Source organism: Equus asinus, chromosome 3, assembly GCF_041296235.1.
Source record: "Equus asinus isolate D_3611 breed Donkey chromosome 3, EquAss-T2T_v2, whole genome shotgun sequence".
Lineage (NCBI taxonomy): Eukaryota > Metazoa > Chordata > Mammalia > Perissodactyla > Equidae > Equus > Equus asinus.
Window position 1 is genome coordinate 74,794,109 of NC_091792.1, and position 20,141 is coordinate 74,814,249.

Below are 20,141 nucleotides of genomic sequence, written 5' to 3' on the forward strand. Positions count from 1 at the left end.
GAACTAATGACGAGGGTGGAGAGCAGATGATGCACATGCTGGGACCACTGAGGGAAACCTTCTGTCCTTTCCTCTCCTCTCCGACCCAAAATCTCCCAGTCATGTGGTGAGCCTGTGATTTGCCCCAGCTCCAGCCCCAGGGACAGGCCTTTCATTTTCCAAACCAATCAGACAATCCCCTCCCTGCTCACCATGATGGAGTCAGGGGAGACAGTGTGAGGTATCTCTTCCGGTCCCGTCCTCATGAAGTCTGAGATTCCTGTTCCATGGATCAGGGAGGGCAATCTCTCTCATTCAGGAGAGTTTATTGTGTGGGTGTGATGCCTGGGACTGCAGGGACATTTTTGACCCATGTGGGATATCAGCCTAGGGACATGTGAGATCATGGACATTGGACAACTCAGATAAATCTCAGAGAAGGAGGGAAGTCCATTGAGATGATGCACTTGACAACTACAACCTTCCTGTCACCACTGAACAAGGCAGGAAGGCTGTTGTCTATATTTCCATCACAAGGATGAGCTCAGGACCTCAACCCCCCACGTGTGTCCATAGACCATCATTCAGGAGGTACAGCTCACTCACATCTCACCCAGTCCCCGAGGACCAGCCTCCAAACCTCTTCCCTAAATCCCCTTCCTTCCCTCCAAAAATCATGCGGCATCTGACCGAGGGAGAAGTGGGCTGGGTGGAGGCCCTGAGGCTCTGGGACCCTGGCATGGAGGTCACTGGACATGGGTCACAGAATCAGGTGGTGGCTGTTTTCCTAGCTGCCATCACCCCATGGAACCTCCAGCGACTGGCCCACAGCGCCTCCTGCTGCCCCAGCCCTTATTCCTCTTGGCCTGACATGAGGGGTTAGGAGCCCCTCAGACAGAGATCCCCTGCCTCCACCCCTGGCTCAGCTTCTGCCTCTCACTCCCCACAGGAAGGGGCCACACCCAGGCCTTGCTCAGCCTGCAGCCTCTTGGTCACATTCAGCTCAGAATTCACTGCTGTGGCCTTCTCGCTGAGGACCATCCACAACTGTCTCCACTGTCCCCATACTGATTCCACTGCTGGGCTGAGGTGGGGTGTCATAACCCATCCCCAGCACAGGGAATAAAAACACAAAGGCACCACAGATCTGACCCTGTGCACTCAGTTTGGGACCCAAGAAATTTGGTCTCTGTCTCTCTTTCACTCTGTTTTCTCTCCAGCCTCTCCTTCCTGTCAAGCTGAGCCTCAGTCCTCGCTCCCTATGGGCAGAGGCTCCAGAACAACATAAGCAAGGAAGTGCTGAAGGGAGGACGTCATTGTCCCCACAGTGGGTGCTGCTCCAGTGCGGCCCCTCAGATATCAGAGGGAGGGATGGGTTCGCAGCAAATGCCAGTTAGTGGGCAGCACACGGGGTCACTGTGCCTGGTCCATGTCAGGCTCTGCAGTGGTGGCATGTCACGTGCACCGTGACCTCTGCTTACGCTAACCCACACTTTCTCAAGGGGAAACACGTATGAATAAGTCACAACATAAATAATAAAGGTGCCCATATAACCTGTCTACTCACTGCTGACATTTTTACTCTGTTTTCATGTAAGGAAACATTCCACCATTTGTTCAATTTTTTATTTTATTACGTGCTGAAATTTGTAATTGTTTTTCTACAGATATGGTCAAATTTTTAATTTTTTATACTGGAAACAGAATCATATATATTTTGAACTACATTTTAGATTACATACTTTTAACATGAGATACTATGTTTATTCATTGTGACTCAGATAATTTTTTCATTCATCCTAATTTTCAGTACAATCTCTAGACTTCTAGGTACATACTTATAGCTTTCATAATTAAAATCTAACTCTTCATATTTAAATGTTTTCTGTTTTTTTCTATTCTTGACACAAATCTCAGGGTAAACCTTTCAGAAGAGCTGTGTCGGCAGTCATCACGTGTGGTCCAATACTGAAATGGAACAATTCTAGTCTTCTCTGTTCTGGGATAATGCTTTTCTCTGGTTTAAAGATACACCATCCTTAAGCCATTGAGGAAGTAGTCCTTATTGCTTTATTTCTATATTTATTTTTACAAAGGCAGGCATGGAGATGAATTTAATTGTCATCTTCTTAAGCGTTTATTGAAAACGTGATCTGTGTTTTTCTACTTAAACCTTTGCAATGAGAAAGGAGCCAAAAAAGGATGGTTTTGAAACAAATCCACTCATTTCACTCTCACGATTGAGTCCCACTTCTGTCTCTCTTGGCTTATGGTAAAGCTTTACATCCACTAATTCTGTGTTCAATTTCCAACACCAGCTGTGGAGTCTTCTTTTCCATTTCCAGAATGTTCCAGGGAACTGACAGACCTAAGGCCTGTGCCTTCATTGAGTGATAAATGATGAACAGTGGTCTCTTCTTTGCCTTGATAAACTCTCACCGATTTCTCCTGATCTGGCTAGAGAAACACACGTTTGCAGTCTTGACACAGTCCTGAGGTCAGGGACACAAACTGTCCCGAGGATGTGGACACAGAGGCGTCAAGGTACCCTCTTTCCCTCCGCCCAAGTGGGTCCTGTGACTCTTGGAGCAGCCTTGCCCCTGGGTTCCTGTTCATGCAGGAAGGTCAGTCCTCACAAGGGAGCCTGGGGTCTGAGGGCAGGGAGACCCCAGGGAGCAAGATGCACAGAGCTGAGGGCCAGGCCCAGGGGATCAGGATGGAAGTTACTGCTCCTGGCCTCAAGAGGACAGGAATAGGGCCACCGTCCTGGGATTGGGTAAAACAGGAAAATAGAGGCATATTTTGGGTTTCTGACAAAGATCTGGGATTGGATTACATGGGTTCCTTGTGGTCAGATACTGGCAGGTTCTTAACTCGGCTGGACACATTGGCATCGCCCTTCTGTTGACTCTTCCATCAATTATCTAGAGAGAATTTGTGCCCTGAAAATGAAGCTTCTGTCTGTGCAGCAGTGATTAGGGTGAGAACAGACTGTCAGGAATGGCGCAGCCATCCTCAGAGCCGCAGCTCCCACAAAGTCTCCAGACATTCAGGGATGGCAGCAGATGAACGGCAGAGTCACCCGGATGTAGACGCAGATGAGGAAGTGACCAGAGAGTGACGGGCTCACAGGGGGAGGGGGAGGGGCTGCATCGGGATTCCTCACAGATCTGGACACTGTGTCAAGATCATCTCATGTCTGGTCCCAGTGGCCAACCCCGTCCTAGGACAGGATCTAAGAGACCCTCAGGAAGCTTTCCTGCCAGACCTGAAGCCAGAGGGTCTGTCTCAGATGCTGTGAGAAAAGAACACCTGGGTCCACGTTTCTAGGGCTTCTGCCTGGATGCTGTTGTCGCCAGGCCACACTGATCATCTCAAGGTGCTGCTTTCTCTGCTGTGGATGATCCTGTTTCTGAGACCTGACCCGACACCACAGATGGATGTGTGAGCACAGCTTGGAAGCAGGAGCCTGAAACACATAAAAGATGGAGAAGGGGAGGTTTGGGGTCCCTGCTCATGTTGTCCACAGCCTGACTCACTTGAGGATTCACAGCAGACGTTTGGGATTGCCAGAGAGGATGATAAGTGAGGGGGAAATTGCAAAGATAACGGAGTCACCCAGTATGGGAGCCACAAAACCTGAGCGTTGACTGAGAAGAAAGCTATGGCTGTTGAGACTGTGAGGGGAGGAGCTCCCAACTCGTGTTTCATGTCTTCACTGATCAGGTGAGGAGACACTCTGCAAATTTAATAATAATGCTACAAAGTCAGCCCCTCGTTAGCACTGAAGGGGGGTGGACTCTTGCTGCCCAAGGAGTGTGACTCTCGGTCCCCAGCCCTCCCACACTGGAAGAGCACTGTGGCATCTGGGTTGTGCTGGTTAGTGAGGCTAAGCTTCACCCTCGACTTGGAAACCAGAGCTGTTGGCCGAGGGCCATGTGGAGACCGAGAAGAGAACTGAGGTTATGAGAGTGTGGCTGTTCCGATGGGTCTGGAGCTTTAACTGGATATCCCAGGGGCTGATGTGTCAAAATCACTCCATTCTATCCAGCACTTTTTTCCGGGGGCAGCAGATCTTGGCTTTCCATCAGGGAATCCCAGTTCCCGCAGGAGGCCGGCTCAGCAGGGAGAGAAACAGAGTCCTGTGCGCACAGAACAGGTCCACGCTGCAGGGAGCAGGGCAGCCCTGGGCAGTGTGCCTACACGTGTGTCAGGGAGCCATTAAAGGTGTGGTGTTCAAGGTCAGTGAGGAACAGGGGCACCCAAGGCATGGTGAGGACAACCTGAACCCTGCCCCTTAAGGTCCCAAAGCTAAGGCACAGCTACCTCACATCTCTCATCCTCCTCCACACCCAGAGGGAAGGGAGGGGCCTGTGGAGGTTCATGTTACTTGTCAGCTTACGTATGCCATGATATTCGGTCAGGACCCAGATATTTGGTCGTACATTACTCTAAGAGTTTCTGTGAATGCATGTTTTAAATGAGATTAATAATTAAATCAGTAAACATTGATTGAAATTGATTACTATCCATAATGTGGGTGGGCCTCATCCAATCAGTTGAAGGACTTGATAGAGAGAAGACTGACCTCCCCTAGGAAGAGGGAATTCCGCCAGCTGACTGCCTTCAGAACCCAACTGTAACTTCTACTCTTCCTTCCCTGGGTCTCTAGCCTGCCAGCCTTCTGTACATTTTGGACTTGCCAGTCTCTATAATCATGTGAAACAATTTCTTAAAATAAATTTCCATAGATAGATACACACATACATACACACACAGGTAGATGGATAGACGATAGTCAGATACATACATAGATACATGGATAAAGAGAGAGACACATCCTACTGATTCTGTGCTCAGGAGAACCATAAGTCGTACACAGCCCTTCATCCAAATCTCTGCTTGCTCTTCACTCGTTCTGGCCCTTTGAAGGGTCCTGTGCTGTGGAACAATCTGTGATACGTGGTGGCACAAGGGCAGCCTGTGCTCTGGGCCCTACACAGACCTCAGGAGGTCGTGGTCACAGGGAAGCAGAGGTCCAGGAATATTCCTGGATGGTTGTGAACTGTACACAACCCCACGAGACCAGGCTGTCAGCGCCCCATTTGTTGAAGGATGGATTCACACTCTTTCTGCGACAGGCCAGGCAGCTATCGCCAGTAATCCATGATTTTGTGAGAAGGGCCTTTGGGTTTCCTGTCCAGGATTCATGGATGTAGGTTCCACTTCTGAGCCTTGGAAATGATGTCAGGGACCCTGGGAGTACCTTCTTCTTTAGAGCCACTGGGTCACAATCCTCATGCACAGGTGACAGATCAGAAGGTGCTCCTTGTGGTGAGGCGACAACAAGAAACCCATCACCCCCGGCGCACATGGTGGGTGCCAGCACGGGCTCAGGGCCCAGTGGCATCCAGCCCTGGCCTGCTGCACCCACCCTCTGCCCGTCAGCCCTCAGAGAAGGTTCCCCACCTGGCCTCTGACTCTTCTGGGACTAACGCTGCTCTCCTTGCCTCACCTCGATCATGGAAAACAACCTCTCTGTTCCTGGAGTTCAAAGACGATGCTCCACCCCTCCCTTCCCAGATGGATCGGCTCCCCGGGAGGGAGAGAAGGAGCATCCCAGGGCTGTGCACCATTTATGTCTGCTCTTAGCATTTTCTTTCTTTGCTGAGATCTTCTCCCTCATGGTTCATCGTGATTACATTTTACCTGAAGACCTTGCAGCGAGTCTTTGGATCATTTCAGGAAGAACTGTTATCTTAGTGACAGTCAGTTTTTTGACCCAGAAACTAGGAATATCTATTCATTCATTTATTTTTTAAATTTCTCTTGAAAGGTTTTGTAATTTTCAGTATACAAGATTTGCAATTTTTCTCAGATATATCCACGTTTCATTAAATATTAGTAATGTTGTATGTTATTGTTTTTCTTTTAAAAATTGAAGGTTCATTACTGCTATATAGAATACAATTAATTTCTGCATCTTGGCATTTTATCACAAAATCCAAACTGAAACAGTCAGACCGGAAGCATATCGCAGTCACTTGACCCTGCGCTGGGCATGGGCAGACTCGATCTCTTTTGGCCTCCTCAAATGTGTCCACTGAGAGAATCTTCTCTCTCAACAAGCAATTATTGTCTATGCAAACATGAGTTGGATAAGAATATATTAGCAATGATATTCTTCATGATATGAAGAAAAGGGTATGACTTTGTCAACTGTTCTGGTTCTAGGAAAATCAGGTCTTGTCTAAGATGTGACAGCAGAAGCCATCTCCTGAGCCACCAGAGGGGCGAGTGCACCAGGCCAGGAGAGTGGGGGGGGGCGGTTTGTGTCTCACGTCCTCGGGGGTCTGGAGCACATGTGAGCATTAGTGACGCCGGGCCATGTGTTACAGTAATAGTGAGCCTCGTCCTCAGGTCGCAGCCAGGGGACGAGCAGAACACCAGAGTTAGTTGTGTCATCTTTGGATCCAGAGAAGTGGCTGGGGATCCTGGGCCCTGATGCTTATTTGAGTCTGTGTGGCAGAGCAAGAGATACCTGGGGGCTCCCTGGCTTTGGCTGGTCCAGAATATCCTGTATCCACCAACACTGATGTCACTGCTGGCAGTGCAGGTGAGTCTGGCATATGCTCCAGGTGATGCAGAGGCAAGGTGGCTGAGTCAGCACTGGTCGGGAGAGGGAACCTGCAGACACAGACACCCGTGGATGATGAGGCAGAGACTAAGGTTAAGCAGCTAGAGGGTCTCAGCCACAGGGGGCTGACACAGGCTCAGGAGCTGACTCTGGACACTGCAGACTGTCCCTACCTGTGCAGGGAGAGAGAGGCATGAGGAGGAGAGGGGTCCCGGCCGTGGTGCACACAGCCTGCTGGGGCCCCAGATCAGGGCTGGGTGGCCCCCAAATCTTTGATCTTCTCCATTGACCTGAAAGAGAAGGGGCTGCTCACACAAATTTGTTCCCCCTAATGATGATCCCACTTTTATCCTGAGAACCAGCTGAGTCTGAGCTTGATTCCTTAGATGGAAGAGCTGATGGGTGAGTTCAGAGTTTGCCCCATCAGAGGGACCAGGGAGGAAGCAGCTGAGGGACCTTACTCAGACCTGTGAGCAGAGAGGACACAGCTACTGAGACCCCTCAGCAAACACAAACACCAATGTCCCAGCCCTGGAGGATTTGAGGGATTACACAGCAGGGGGCACCCAAGGTGCAACCTTGGGGAAGACCCACAGTGCCCCCTGCTGCTCACTGTTCTAACTTCAGTCTCAGGTTGGAAATAATGTCAGGGACACTGGCTTGACAGCCTGGTCACTGTGGGTCCACAAACATCCATGCGCCACACCCCGTGCTCTGCCCCCACGTAAGTGATATTGATAAACAACCTGTTTAACTGTGGGCTTCCTGGACTACTAGGAGGAAGAGATGTGGAAATCTGACCACAGGACAATGAGACTGAGTCTGCAGTGAGTGAGGAAGCAGAGGGCTCTGGGAGCAAAGACCCGAGCAGCTCCTTCCACAGGGGCCACATGAAGGAGCCACTGGAGCCCTGGGTCTGAATGGAGACCGAGGTTCTGCTGATGGACAAACAAAGCAATAACTGTTCCTAGGAAATGTGCTTGATTCTTGGAAGATCGGCAGTGTTTTCAAATACTCAGGGACATTAAGTAGACTAGGTTGGTGGTTGGGTGGCAAACCATACAGGGGACCTTTGCAGTGGTCTACGGCACTGAAGCTGTGGCTCTGAGGAGAGCTGGAGCCCAATTCGAAAGAACTTTTTCTTTCACCAAGAAGGGATTGAGATGTATTTATGACAGCTTTAGTGAGGTTTAATTTTCAAATAATCAACTGCCATTTTAAAGTGTGTAATTTGGCAAGCTCTCATGAATATATGAACACACTGGTGAATCCATCACCACTGTCAAGGCAATGACTGTATCTGTCATTATGTTGACATCACCAGTTTGAAACCACTCCATCCCGCCATCCCCTCCCCAATCCCTAGGTGATTGCTGATCTGCTTTTGTCTTTATAAATTAATGTCCATTGTGTAGAATTTTATATAATTCAAATCTTTGTTCTGGTTTCCCAGCTTTACTTCTCTGGCTTCCTTCATTGAGTATATGTATTTTGACACCCATCCCTGTTTTCACAGTTATCCACAGGCCATTCCTGGGCACACAGTATGGACGGGCCGCAGTCTGCTTCTCCATCCACCTGTTCATGAGCGTTTAGGTCTTTTACACTTTGGGCTATTTATACATAAAGCCGTTATTTATGTTAGAAGTAAATTTATTTGTTTGCATTTATTTAATATGTGAATTTCATATATTAAGTAGTTAAAATAAAATTTAATATGTAACTTTATGTTATAAATGAATAAACCTGCTGAGTATTTGTGTACAAGTCTTTGAATGAGTATGCACTTTATTTTTTCTTGGGTAAACAGAGCAGCTGGGTCTTAAGAAGCTATATATTTAACCCTTTTAGAAACTGCTCAACTGTTTTCCTAACTAGTTTGTCGATTCCGTGCTCCCACCAGCCGTGTGAGAGTAGCTTTGCCGCCTCCTCTCAGTATTGTACTTTTGTCCCTTCTCATGTAGGTTTAGTGGCATATAATTTTCATTTTAATTTGCATTTCCATAATATATAATGATGTTGAAAAATTTTTCATGAGCTTATTTGCTGTCATGTATCATCTTTGGTGCAGTGTCTGTTGAAATATCTTTCCTAATTTTAAATTGAACTCTCCTGTAATTATTGAATGGAAAGAACTCTGCAACATATTATCCACACAAGTCCTTTATTAGGTAAGTGATTTGCATGCATATTCTCCCAGTCGATGGCTGTCTTGTCCTATTAGCAGTGACTTTCAAAGTGCAGGGTATTTCATTTTTGATGAATTCCAAATTATCAATTTGTTTTTTTGGTTTTTCTTTTTTTGGTTGGAGCTTTTGGTGTTGCAACTAAAAGGTCTTTTCCAGCATGAGCATTCTTACATATTTCCCTTTATGACATTGTTTTCTTTCTTTCTTTTTTGTTTTGCTTAAATATATAAAACTGGAAAAGCTGAGTCAAACTAAATGTTTAGATTTCAATTTATCAGAAATTGGCAAAAGTTTTCAAAGCATCTCACATTCCAAATGAGTAATATAGGTGAGTTCCTCTGGCCCCACATCCCTGTCAACATTTGGTTTGTTAGACTTTCTCATTCCATCAGTTTCTGTAGGTGCATAGTTTCTTTTTCGTTTTTTTTTTTTTTTTTGAGGAATATTGACCCTGAGCTAACATCTGCTGCCAATCCTCCTCTTGTTGCTGAGGAAGACTGGCCCTGAGCTAAGACCCGTGCCCATCTTCTGCTACTTTATATGTGGGACCCCTGCCACAGCATGGCTTGCTGAGAGGTGCCATGTCCACACCCAGGATGCAAATCAGCGAACCCAGGGACGTCAAATTGGAAGGTGCAAATTCAACCACTGTGCCACCAGGCCGGCCCCAAGTAGGTGCATAATTTCTGTAGGTGCACATTCCTTCCTCTCCATTAAGCCGAGGCAGCTCTGATTGTGCTAATTGGCTCACTATGGGCCACCTTTTGGTCCAGGTCTCATTATAATTGGAATTTCCCTTTTGCTGATGACTTATAAGGCCAAACACTTTTTAAAATTTTTTATTATTTATTTTCCTTTGTGAATTGTTTGTTCAGATCTTTTGCCCATTTTAATGGACTGTTTCTCTTTTTATGTGAAAATAGCGATTATTAATGTACTTTTGATGTAGCCATTTTGGTCACACATGTGTCATACAACACCTGGGAAGTTAGTGTGGAAGGTGAGGAGAAGTGACCAGGCCATGGTGGACACACCCAGGCCTGTTGAGGACTCACAGTGCAGACAGAGCTGTCCCAAGTCTGTGTGTCTTTTGTCACCCAAGCTCCAAGGGAACTAGGGCTCTCTCAGTCCCTTGGGCACCATCTGTCCCCAGGCCCCAGGGGCGGTAGGAAGTCACCCCCTGTGGGTCCCAGTGAGCACTGAGCCGGCCGTGGATGAGCGAGGGGAGGGAAAGGGCAGGCAGGATTCCGGCTGCACCGGCTGCCTCTGAGGCTGGAGTGCATGCTTTTCAACAGGTCACAGAGTCCTGCCTTTCAGTCTCAGGGGTGTCAAGGTGGCCTTAATGCATCTTTCTCATTTCTCCCTCATTTTTCTGGATTAGCACCTCTTTTCTTCACTGTGATGGGGTTGGTCCCTCCTTCTTCTCTCTCACTCACCAAACCCACGTCCTGGACACCTGAGATAAAATGTCTCAAGATATAAGAAAGAGTCAAGTGCTTTTACTCCCACCATTCTTACTGTTCCTATGTCTCTCTGCCTCTGTCTCTTTCTCTCCTCCTTAAATTAGCATGTGCTTTCGAGTTTATTGCGAGAGTTCTAAAATCCTTGGTCCAGAAGATCAGTGAGTTACCGCTAAGGTGGTCACTCCAATGAACTCCAGTGAGGCAGGAGTGAGGGGCGAAATCCTGGGGTTTCCGCCTGGAGAGGAGAGTATTCCTGCTCCCCTAGGGAATGACACCGCACGAGACAGCAGGGTGCACCAGGTTTGCTTTCTACATTTGCACCATTACTGCAGGACCAGGTCACTCTGTAGCAGCTTTCCAACCGCCTGCTGCCTGGGGAGCTCATGGTAGGAAGCTATATGCCTTGCTCTTCCCTGGAGAAACAAGAAGAAAAAATCCAACACTTTTGATGGTCAGGACACCAGACACTCTTTCTGGGAGCCATGTGACAGTGTCGGTAGCAAGTCAGAAGAAACAGGATCATCCCACTTCCCCATTCATCTGGATCACTGTTGCTTCAACAAATGACACAGCAATGCTGTGAGATGCTCCACAGACTGGCTGGTGGGGATGGTTGAGTAGCGGTCAGCCCCAGAGCTGGAGCCCCAGAAATGATCAGGAATTCCATCCCCCTTGCTGTGGCTTCCTTCACTCTTCAGGCACGTCACATCCTGAGGGGTCTTCCTAGGGTGCTGTTGACACCATCCGATGTAGAAGGTGCTCTGCTCACTGCTCAGGGTGCAGCTGAGCATGGCCAAAGCTCCCAGGGAGGCAGAGGCAGAGAGTAACTGAGTCACACAGGCTGACTGAGTCTGGAAACACAAACAGCCATTATGGTGGAGGGAGGGAAAGAGGGAGGGACATTTCCTCCATGTGGTTGGGAGGTAGCTTAGTGGGCTGGGGAATCAGGACCGTCCTGACCTGAGCAGTGCAGGAGGAAGGGGAGGAGAGTGGAATCCAGGCCGTAGAGCAGACGCCCCGGAGCTCTGCTGAGATGGAAATGCTGCAGGTCTCTCTCATCCTCCTCAATCCCCAGAGAATAGAGCCCTTCATACAAATTTGCTCCTCTTCTCCTGGCCAACCAAACACCTCCTCGGTTCATGTTTGCCTCTTCCACCACACACACAATGTCCTGAGATCATTATTTCTGGGAGGGGTAGACCTGGGCTGAGACTGGGCTGAGAATCACCAGGAACCCTGAGACATCCAGCTCTTGGGCCCAGGGGGCAGTGAGCAGAGACCAGGGGACAGGTGTCTGGTTTCCCAGCTCTCAAAGATCCCTTGGCAGCAAGCCTACAGCGCCCCTGCTGCCCCAGGCCCAGGTCCATCATACCTGTGACCAGAGGACAGGTGACCCTGCCAGAGGCTCCTGCCTCCCCCACTGCTTTGATCACTGCCATTCCCTGAGGGCAGAGCGAGGCCCTCCTCAGGGGCAGCCTGCCACCTCATTTCAGTCTGTCATTGTCTGCTTGGGCCTCCTCAGCAGGAATCAGAGACAGAATTCACCCCCTTTGCAAGGAGTCCTCAGGGGAAGGGGCCTCATATGCAAACCCTACATGAAGGAAAACATTCATTAGCTGAGAACAGGGACAGGTCAGCCATGAAGTCACTTCCCAGGCTGCTCAGGAATCCAGGTCCCTTTTCTCCTGCCTGACCCCTCACTAGATGTGCACAGAGGACGCACGGGGGTGAGAGTTTCGAGGATGAAGGCGCACACTGGGTAGCTCCCTGGGAAAGAGAAGAAGCCCAGGGAGGAGAAGGGGAAGGGACTCCTGTGGCTGGAAGAGTCAGGAAACTCTAGGGTCCTTAGGAACTAAGGGACTAGAGAGGTCGGGAAAGGAGAAGGGATGTGAGGAGCACCCCTGAGGAGAGATCTGGGAAAAAGTCCATGTCTTTTCTTCAGGAAGTCATCACAAATGACATTCTTTGAAGCATTTTCCTCAAACCTCTGAATCATTGTGAACAGAGCCTGGGCCCAGGGGAACGTGACATGTGTAGCTATTAGGATCAATCTTTCCTATTAGAGAGTTTTGAAAAGAATGTGGTTCATACTCAAGAACCAATGCTCTGGGCAGGGGTGGGGAGGTTAAAAACGAGAATGATTTATATGCTTTTATCTGGCAAAATGTCCACTCTACATGATTTTGCCAGAAAGATCACCTCCAGCCAAAAATAAAACAAAAAAAACAACAAAATCTTTTACCAAAATAAAATAAAACAAAATAAGCAGATAATAAGATCAAATAATAAGATTTCTATAGCCAGAAAACTTTGAGAATTCTATGCACCAGACTCTTAGCTCACTTGAGTCTGGGGAGTTGTTAGGGGCAGAGAGCACATCCTGGCCGTCAGTTTGGTGTGCTTTCTGTGTGTTACAGTGGGGTTGCGTTATCTTGAGATATTAATACACCAAAATGTTTAAATGGATTAGTGAAAATCTAAAGTCATTATTTAATCAAGAGTAGTCAATGAATTTTCCTGGGGGAAAAAAGCTCTATTTTAATTTTCCATTTACAATGATACCACCTCTTGAAATATTATTTTCTCTGTAAGTTTTGTTATTTTTAAACAATTTTGATTAAATCACACAACAGGGACTTTATGAAATTTTCTTCATTATTGAGCAGAAATTAATTTTTACAAAATATTTGCACCTTGAGCTTTTTTGGCACTGCTTCCTTTCTGATGATGCAGAAATGTTCATTGTGAATTTTATTTTGCTTTTCCTTCCACTTCAATAAACAAGGATTTGCAGGTCTTCCTAGTCTCTCACACACAGGATGAGGCTGCCTGTGTCCCCTCTCCCCATGGATGCTCTCTCCCTGGTGGGGCCCCCTCAGCTCTCAGGCTCAGGGCAGAGAGAGGAGCATGGGCACAGCTGACTCTCTCCCAGTTCAGGCCCCATCCTGATCCAGTACTACTCGGCCTGTGTAGTGAAGAGCATGTCTTCAATAGCAAATGTTTACTGAACACCGATCTGCTGTTGAGTCTGGGGGTTGGCAGTGGAATTCTAGGCTGTGCTAGACAGCCTCATCCCTGCTCATAGAGCTGAATCTGAAGAAGAAACACGACGGTGGGAGGCATACAGGGGGTCTCCCTTCCTCACTTTCACCACTGGAGGCAGGAGACCAGAGCAGACACTGCTGCACTCATGGGTCTGTGGGGGATTGAAGGTTTGTGGGATCACAGGGGAGCAGGGAGTCAGAGACAACACGAGAGCTGAGAGGACATGGGCAGGACTTGAAGATTCCCTGGGTTTAGGTGAAGATGTAGAGAAGTCCAAAAAGTGGATACAAACAGAGGAAGACAGAGATAAATAACATGACCCCGGAGATATGGGCTACTAGGAAAAATCGGATTAGTTAGCAGGGCAAGTGCCTTAGGAATCCCAGATGTGGTTTGGTTTATCAGGTGAAGGGTCTTGCTCACTAGTTGAGCATGACCTACTGGGAGTGCTGGAAAGGAAGACAGGGAGAGGCCATATGTTAGGAAGGTGAGAAGTGAAGAGTGGGTGAGAGAGTCAACAGAGAGAGGACAGATTCCCCTTTAGGAAAGATCGGACGGGAAGTGTAAGATGGAGGAATCTAAAGTCTAGCTGCCCTTCTCCATATTTTTCTTGTAAATGGAATCACGTTAATTTGTAGTCTTTTACACAGAAGAGAAATCCAAAGCTCATAGATTTATTACCCTTGAAGACATTAACCAGTTTATTTCCAACGTAGAAAACTAGCTTCCTTGGCCCAGTCTTGGTAGAATAAATGTACTATATTTAGAAAATACTCTTTAAAATCTATTACTGTCTCACTAGTCTCCTCAATGAAATATAAGTTGAATAAATTTTTGACACATGTTCTTACTCCACATGTTTAACTTTTGGAAAATTTTCCCTGACAATTTAGGTTACTTACTGAGATCTCTGAGAGGATCCTTCTATCTAATCTATTGACCCTGTGGTGACTTAGGACTGGAATCTTTAAGGTCAGGAATCGCTTGTCTTGAGTCCTGAAGTGATTCCCAGGAACAACTACAACTTTGATTTTCTGATGCTATATTTTTCTAAAACTCCACCCCCGACACACATGTTTGTGACAATGGGCTGAAGATGCTTGGTTGGGGTCATTAGCTGACTGGTGGAAAGGAAATGAGAACATAAGAGAGATGGTAGAATTTGGGAAAAATCAATGATTCTAGGTCTGAGGACATTACATGATATGATTGGATAGACAAAGGACATTCCAGAAGGACCTTGACATGTAGAGTCCAGGTGGAGGAAAAACCAGGACAGTTCAACTGCGGCTCTTAATAGTTTTCTCTATGTCCTCGATGGGCAGAGTCACAGCAGAGGTAGCGTCAGGCTGAGTGCTCTCATTCCCTTGGAACTTTACTCTGTGACGTGGACACTCCCAGAAATGACACAGTGGTGGCCAAGGGAACAGTTGCTGTGGTTTGGGAGCAAAAGGAACTTCCATGTGGAGCATGTGGACAGAGGTATTGGTTCATGTGATGATCCCTGAGTCTGGTCCACATTGGAGAGAGTGAAGGCGGGGAGAGGTGTCTGGTGAGCTTTGGAAGATGCCACCATGGAGGTTTCTTGAGCCTTCTTTACCTTCTTACTAAACCTGGGAAGAAGAGGTCATGAGAAAGCTTTTTCTTTTCTTCTTTCTTCCTCTCATGAGACTACCTAAATTTCAGATCAATACGTTGTGGATGGGAATGAATCTGTCTTGTCCCGGAATTGATCTCTTGTAGGAATATTGGAAAGGCCAGGGAGCCAAGCTGTGGCTTTATGATACGGGAACAGTCTGGCCTGTGTCCCCTTCCCAGATCCGAGTGTCCACAGTACATGCCCCAACCTGAACTGACGATGAGGGTGCAGGGAAGAGTGAGGAAATGTTAGAGACCTATTTGGTAAAACTTCTATCATTTTCTTCTCCTATTTGGACTCCAAGTCTCCCAGACATGCAGTTGGCCTAGGATTGACCACACGTGCTCCTGGATAGCCCTTGTGTTACCTAAACCAGTCAGACAATCCCCTCCCTGCTCACCATGGTGGAGCTGGGTGATGGTGTAAGTGAGCTCGTCCAGCCCTCCTGAAAGCTGATTTCCTGATCAGTGGAACAGGGAGGGCAAGTCTCTCTCCTTATGGACTGATTGTTGTGTGGATATGATGCCTGGGACTGCAGAGGCAAGTTTGGTCCATGTGGGAAAACAGCCTGGAGACTCTCTATATACTCATGGAGGACGTAGAGACAATCACAGAGAATCCAGCAGCGTTCATCAGCCCTGCTTACAGTTGGTCCTTGTGAAATTTTGCCATTTGTCTTCCTGATACCACAATCCAAACTTTGTAGGCCACCCTGAATTTCTGGTTCTAAACAGACCGAAGTATCCCTCTGTCCCTCCTTCCTCGGAGAGAATTCTCCAGACCAAAGACTGTTAAGCAGCCAGGTTGAAAGCCCTTGCAAGATGAGGTTCTCTCCTACATGACGGGGGTCCCTGTGCCTGGCTCAGGGCCACTTTAAACTCACTTTAGCTCATATGTGTTTAACAATTGAAGGGACTGATTGAACTTCTGGAAAATCATATCTTCTGAATGAACATATTAACCTAGTGATAGCATGACGTACATATCTTAGAAAAATCCTCTCACTATTTTCATTTGGTTCTAACGTAAAGCATTGCCTAAGTCCTTCCTCCTTCCTCATCCCTGCAGTGAAGGGCTGTCTTTCTCTAGGTGCATCCATCACATTTTGATTTCTAGTAGAGTTTTCTATATTTCTCCCACTAGACTGTGTTCATCCTGGGACCTAATGAGCCCATCCTAACACCTGCTTCCCAGCACATCCTTCCCCGTCCCCCAGGTGATGACTGGGATCAGGATGTGTGGACACGTCTGCCTTGACCCTGCCCAGTGGGAGAGCAGACCCCCTGCTCTGAGGCCTGGGGTTGCATCTGCAAATGAGTCGTCTCAGGATCATCAGCCTGTCCATTCCTCTTGGCTCATTTTTCTCATCAACAGAATGACAGATGTAGCCAATTAGGGGTTATCTATTCATGATACATAATAGAACTTTCTGGAAGCATGTAAACACAAACCTATTACAGAATCCCACTTATTGAGTTTAAAATTAAGTAATCTGGTGGAAATTGTGGTTTTCATCTTTTCCAAAGTGGAAGATTTCTAATATGGGGGCAGCATTGCGAACGAGGGGACTGAGTTCATCCTTCACATTCTGTTCCTCCAACAACATGATAAAGTTTAACAGGCACAGGTGTAGTTTACATCAAATGTGAGATGAAAGTAAACCGGAGACGTGCATTCCTAGGACTTCTTGTGAACAGTCCCATTTGTCAGGAGCTGATCATGTCTCCTGAAAATATAAGGTTTAAATAATCCTGTCATAAATATATGGGGTCATCATGTTGTCTCAAGTAATCGACTCACTTATGTCCCGCACTGTTCCCAAGAGCCCAGCCTCGGTTCCTCTCTTTCCCATTTTCATTCTTCAGTCCCTCCTACCTTCAAGACATGGGGACCCTGACCTTTCTTCTCCATCCCACCTGCTCCTCCCCTCCTCCAGGGCTCCTAGTCTGACATCGTATCATCCACACCCCCACCTGGTCCCTGCCTTCACTCTCCCCTCCTCCTAGTTCACCTTCTATGCAGCACCTGGATTAAATACACTTAAATCACATTCTGCTGTTTCCTTGTTCACCCCCCCAATTCTCCCATCTCCACCAACCGCCATGCCTCTCCCCACTCTCCCAGGACATCTTTCTTTCAAAGCATGTTTTGTTTGTTTGTTCTCTCTCTTCCCCTGAGAGTGTCAGCTTCCTGAGCATGGGGACTTTCCCATATTTTCCACCTACTATCCTAAGCTCCTAACCAAAGTCTGACACATAATAGGTGTTCAATAAATTGTGTGGATGCACATCATCTGGACAGTTATCCTGAGTCAAACATAGCTGGACTCTGTGTCCTTGGTTCTTTTCTGACCCCTTGATATGGACTGAACTGTGTCCTTCAAAATCCTATGTTGAGACTCTAACCCCCAGTGTGACTGTCTTTGGATATAAGGCATTAAAGGAGGTAATTAAGGTAAAAGAGTTCATGGGGGGTTCTCCTAAGCAAGTAGGGCTGGTGTCTTTCTAAAAAGAGGAAGAGAAACCAGGGGTAAGTACACAGAGAAAAAACCATGTGAGGAGACAGTAAGAATGTACACATCTGTGAGCCAAGAAGGGTGGCCTCAGGAAAAAACAAACCTGCCAGCACCTTGATCTTGGACTTCCAGCCCGCAGAACTGTGAGAAAATACCTTTCTTTGGGTTAAGCCAACTCATCTGTGTTTTTTCGCTGTGGCAGCCCTGCCGGACTAACACACTGCATGGATGCTGTGGCCAGCGCCGCCTGCCCCCACATCCAGGAATGTCTGCTCGATTTGAGAAAATCAATAATGTGTTCAAACCAGACACAGGCAGTGGGGGAAGAATGGGAGAGGATGAGGACACAGTCTCTAAACAAAGCACCCTGGATTGAGTCATAGAAAGTTTGGGGCCAAAGAAACCAAGGAAGCAGCTGACGTGGCCAAGGAGTGGGGGCTGCACAGGGAAGCCCCATGGCTGGGGGGGAAGCAGGTTTCTGTCTCACTTCCCCACAGGCCTGGAGCACTGTGTGAGCACTCAGGCTGTCATCATAGCACTCACAGTAATAATCAGCGTCGTCCTCAGACTTGAGCCCAGTGATGGTCAGGGTGGCCAAGTTGCCAGACTTGGAGCCAGAGAATCCTTCTGGGACCCCAGATGGCCGTTTGCTGTTATCATAGATGATGAGTTTGGGGGCCATTCCCGGGAGCTGTTGGTACCAGTGCACATCATAATCACTGATGTCGGAGCTGCTTCCAGTGCAGGAGATGGTGACCCTCTGGCCCAGATTCCCAGACACTGAGGCCTGCTGAGTCAGCACAGACTGGGCCCAGGATCCTAGAAGAGGGAAAGACACAGAGATGGTGATGCTGGGGTCTAGAAACAAGATGAGAAAGCAGGGTGACATGTATCTTCCCAGGGCCCCTTGTCCCCATTACTAGTCACCTGTGCAGAGAACAATGAGGGTGAGGAGAGGGGTCCAGGCCATGGTGGAGGTCATCACTGATTCCCACCATCTGTGGCCCCACAACTGAAGCAGAGCTTCTCCCAGATCTCTCCCTTCCCCTCTTCATACTCTAACAGAGGGAGGGCCCACACATGCACATCAGACCCTCCCAGCTTTCTGATCTCTCACTGGGCCTTGGTTCAGGTCTCACTGCCTAACGATGGCCAGGGAGTGGGGAGTTCACAGCTGTGATCCCTGAACAGAGGGCACCAGGCAGTGCCAGGGGGCTGGTCCCAGCTGTGATGAGCCACAAAAACCTCAGGAACGAGCACCGAGCACCCCCCGGTGTCCAGGCCATGATTCATCAGGTGTGACACAGTGACTAAAGCCAATTAGAAACAGCTCTGGTCCCCACTGCTCTGTCCACTCTCCCCTTGCCTTAGGGTCAGGCCAGGTGGCCCCTCATGTTGCCTCCCCACCACCCAAAGGCAGTCTTTATGCTCTGCTCAGCCTCCTCAGGGGTGAGCATGTTCGTGTGGCCGTTGGCTGTTCAGCGGTCAGGACTGAGGGGGTGTCTCTTATCAAACTCCTCTTAGATCAGGATCAAGAACAGAGCACTGACCGGCCCCATGGAGGCAGGTCCCCTTCTGTGCAGGACCCAGATTCTTTCCTCGTATGTGATCCCTCTCTTGTTATAGATTAAGCAGTGCATCTCCAACACTCAAAAACTTTGCTCCAAAGCTTCTATTCCTGCCGAAATATAAGGACTTTGATTTTTGCTATGCTCTGTGACCAATCCTTACCATTTACTGGTCTCCTCACTAATGTATGAGTTGAATAAAATATTTTACACTGGTTCATTCTATACTTGTATGAGAGTCAGGTGTTTACCTTTTTGATTCAGGGTCACTCTGATCCCAACGCCCGAACATAGAAGTGGTAGGTGACTGGGATAGAGCACCTGTGACCTGGACCCCATGAGGTGGAGAATCTCAGCAATGACCCCTCACTGACCTCGTGGAGCATGTGCTTGGGGATGGGGGTAGAAGGGGCCAGGAATGGAGCATGCATCCAGAGATTCATGAGCTGACCCTCTGGGACTGGTCCTCACTTGAGGGACAGGGTAGATGGTGGAGAGGAGCGCATGTGATGATTGGCACCAGCCACTACTGTGGTTTCTTGAACCTTAATCATCCTCTCACTCCCTCTAGAGAGAGGATGTCCTCATGAGGGATTTTTGCTTCTTTCTACTTCTCCTGAGAATATTGAATTTCAGATTGATGCCTCACTGATGGAAGTGGGTGTGATTTCACCTGAGATCGATCCTTTGCAGACCATTAGAAAGGTCTGGGAGCCAGAAGCAGAGTTCTGTGAGACAGGAACCTGTGGCCTATGTCCCCGGTTCAGCTCCCAGTGTCCACAGTGCTAGGATCAACATGAACTAATGATGGCGATGGAGGACAGAGTGATGTGCTTGGTGGGGACCACTTAGGCAAACATTTTGCCTTTTCTTGTCCTCTCTAGACCCCTAATTTCCTAACCACGTGGTGAGCATGTGAAAAACCCCACTGCAGCTCCAGAAATAGGCCTTTAATTTCCCAAACCGATCAGAAAATCCCCTCCTTGGATGCCATGACGGAATCAGGGGAAATGGTCTAAGTGCTCTGGTCTGGACCTCATGACAACCAGGATTCCTGTTCAATGGATCAGGGAGGGAAGTCTCTCTCATTCAAGAGGATTTGTTGT

At 47.9% G+C, this 20,141-nt stretch overlaps 1 long non-coding RNA gene across 2 annotated transcripts in view; it reads right to left on the reverse strand.

Moving 5' to 3' along the window:
* Nucleotides 1–1,599: 1,599 nt before the first annotated feature.
* The window catches only part of LOC139044812 (uncharacterized), a 39,038-nt gene continuing 20,496 nt past the window's right edge, over nt 1,600–20,141 (reverse strand). The window contains exons 2-3 of one of the 2 annotated variants that reach the window (XR_011502073.1): nt 18,011–18,286; nt 1,600–3,448 (exon numbers count right to left, since the gene is read on the reverse strand). This is a non-coding gene — a long non-coding RNA (uncharacterized lncRNA). Of the gene's footprint in view, nt 6,667–18,010; nt 18,287–20,141 lie in introns of both variants that reach the window. The other variant, XR_011502074.1, reaches the window with a different exon arrangement.